The sequence below is a fragment of the Chiloscyllium plagiosum genome, chromosome 51 (genome assembly GCF_004010195.1).
Source record: "Chiloscyllium plagiosum isolate BGI_BamShark_2017 chromosome 51, ASM401019v2, whole genome shotgun sequence".
In the NCBI taxonomy this organism is placed as follows: domain Eukaryota; kingdom Metazoa; phylum Chordata; class Chondrichthyes; order Orectolobiformes; family Hemiscylliidae; genus Chiloscyllium; species Chiloscyllium plagiosum.
Genome location: NC_057760.1, coordinates 786602 through 789402, shown reverse-complemented (window position 1 = coordinate 789402; position 2801 = coordinate 786602). Strand labels below are relative to the sequence as shown.

At 47.3% G+C, this 2801-nt stretch overlaps 1 protein-coding gene across 1 annotated transcript in view; it reads left to right on the top strand.

Moving 5' to 3' along the window:
* Nucleotides 1-2801, top strand: part of LOC122544750 (HCLS1-associated protein X-1-like) — an 11107-nt gene that overhangs the window by 2780 nt on the left and 5526 nt on the right. The window lies entirely within an intron of this gene.

Sequence of the window (2801 nt, the reverse complement as noted above, 5' to 3'; positions counted from 1 at the left end):
CACCCCCAAATACTCCAGATACACCCTCAAATACCCCAGATACACCCTCAAATACCCCAGATATACCCTAATACCCCAAATATACCCTAATACCCTAGATATACCCTCAAAAACCCCAGATATGCCCATAAATACCCCAGATATACCCTCAAATACCCCACATATACCTTCAAATACCCCAAATACACCCTCTTAAATACCCCAGCTATACCCTTAAATACCCTCTAATATCCCAGCTATACCCTCTAATATCCCTAAAGTAACCCAAATCTGCTGTTAAATATCCCGGAGGTAGCCCGGTGCTCCCTTAAATATTCCTGGGGTAGCCAGGTGCCCCCTTAAATATTCCTGGGGTAGCCGGGTGCCCCCTTAAATATCCCTGAGGTAGCCGGGTGCCCCCTTAAATATCCCTGAGGTAGCCAGGTGTACCCGATGTGCCCCAGAGTCAAAGTGAGGACTGCGGATGCTGGAGATCAGAGTCGAAATGTGAGGCACTGGAAAAGCACAGCAGGTCAGGCAGCATCCGAGGGTCAATGATTTGGGCAGAAGCCCTTCATCAGGACTGTCCTGTGTACCCTTAAATCTCATGTGCATGTATATAATGTGTGGCAGTCATGGGGTGAGAATGTGGGTAGACAGTGCAAATGCACTCTAAATATCCCTGGTAGCTCTGAGATACATCTTAAAAGCCTCTTTACAGCCACCCCTTCCAGCCAGAACAGGGCGATGCACTCTGAAATACTCTGTAAATAGCCTTCATGTTGGAGATTGCCGGCATAATGGGTAATGAAGGTGGTTATCTGGGATTCCTATAGGCATTCGTAGTTGTCACATTTCTTTGATGTTAATGCATTTTTAGTTCCTTTGATCATTTTAGATTGAGGTTTATAAAATCATTAGGGGCACGGATAGGATAAACAGACAAAGTCTTTTCCCTGGGGTGGGTGAGTCCAGAACTAGAGGGGCATAGGTTTAGGGTGAGAGGAGAAAGATATAAAAGGGACCTAAGGGGCAACTTTTTCACGTAGAGGGTGGTGCGTGTGTGGAATGAGCTGCCAGAGGAAGTGGTGGAGGCTGGTACAATGACAGTATTAAAGAGGCATCTGGATGGGGACATGAGTAGGAAGGGTTTGGAGGGATATGGGCCGAGTGCTGGCAGGTGGGACTAGATTGGGTTGGGATATCTCGTCAGCACGGACGGGTTGGACCGCAGGGTCTGTTCCCGTGCTGTACGTCCCTATGACGTCAATAAAGCGAGATCTTTATCAACTGGGCCAGTGGGTTGAGGAATGACAGGTGGAGTTTAATTTAGGGCCCTGGTGGAGTGTTACAGCACAGTGCAATCTCGGGGTAAAGGTTCACAGCTCCTTTTGAAAGTGGAGATACAGCTAGACAGGCCAGTGAAAAGGCTTTCCGCAGTGATTGCTTACATCGTTCAGACCACTGAGTGGCGGAGTTGGGACGTGGTGCTGCAGCTGTACAAGACATGGGCGAGGTCACATTTGGAGTACTGTGCGCTAGAGTTCTGCTCACCCTAGCACAGAAAGGATATTATTAAACTAGAAAGAGTGCAGAAAAGATTGACTAGGATACCACATGGACTGGAAGGTTTGAGTTGGAAGGTGAGGTTGGGCTGGCTGGGAGCGTAGAAGACTGAGGGATGACGTTTATAGAAAATCATGAGGCACAGATAAAGTTGATCACCAACTGCTTTTCCCCAGGATAGGGGAGTCGTAACACGAGGTTTAAGGTGAGAGGGGAGACATACAAAAGGGTCCAGAGGGGGAACTTTTTCCACACAGATGGTGGTGAGTGTCTGGAACAGGTAACGGTGAAGATGACTACAATTTTGCCATTTTAAGATACGTTTGGACAGGTGCGTGGATGGGATACGTCTGGAGGGATACAGACCAAACACAGGCAAATGGGACTAGACTAATTGTTGAAACTGGGTGGCATAGGCAAGATGGGCCGAAGGGCCTACATGCCAACTAGATATCCGAAATTAACCTAGTAGCTGAATAGACTGGATTTTTCTTTTTCCCTGGAATTCAAAGGCTGAGGGGGTGACCTTGCAGTGGTTTATAAAATCACGAGGGGTATGAAAAAGGTGCAGAGCCCAGAACTAGAGGGGCAAAGGTTTAAGGTGAGAGGGGAAAGATTTAAAAGGGACCTAAGGGGCAACTGTTTCATGGAGGGTGGTGCGTGTGTGGAATGAGCTGCCGGAGGAAGTGGTGGAGGCTGGTACAATGACAACATTTAAAAGGCATCTGGGTGGAGACGTGAACAGGGATAGCGCCAGAAGACTGGAGGAGAGCAAATGTGGCTCCCCTGCTCAAGAAGGGGAGTAGAGACAATCCTGGGAATTATAGACCAGTGAGCCTTACTTCAGTTGTTGGTAAAGTTTTGGAAAAGGTTATGAGAGATAGGATTTATAATCATCTAGAAACGAATAATTTGATTAGGGATAGTCAGGACGGTTTTGTGAAGGGTCGGTCGTGCCTCACAAACCTTATTGAGTTCTTTGAGAAGGTGACCAAACAGGTAGATGAGGGTAAACCAGTTGATGTGGTGTATATGGATTTCAGCAAGGCATTCGATAAGGTTCCCCACAGTAGGCTATTGGACAAAACGCGGAGGAATGGGATTGTGGGAGATATAGCAGTTTGGATCAGTAATTGGCTTGCTGAAAGAAGACAGAGGATGGTGGTTGATGGGAAATGTTCATCCTGGAGTCCAGTTACTAGTGGTGTACCGCAAGGGTCGGTGTTGGGTCCACTGCTGTTCGTCATTTTTATAAA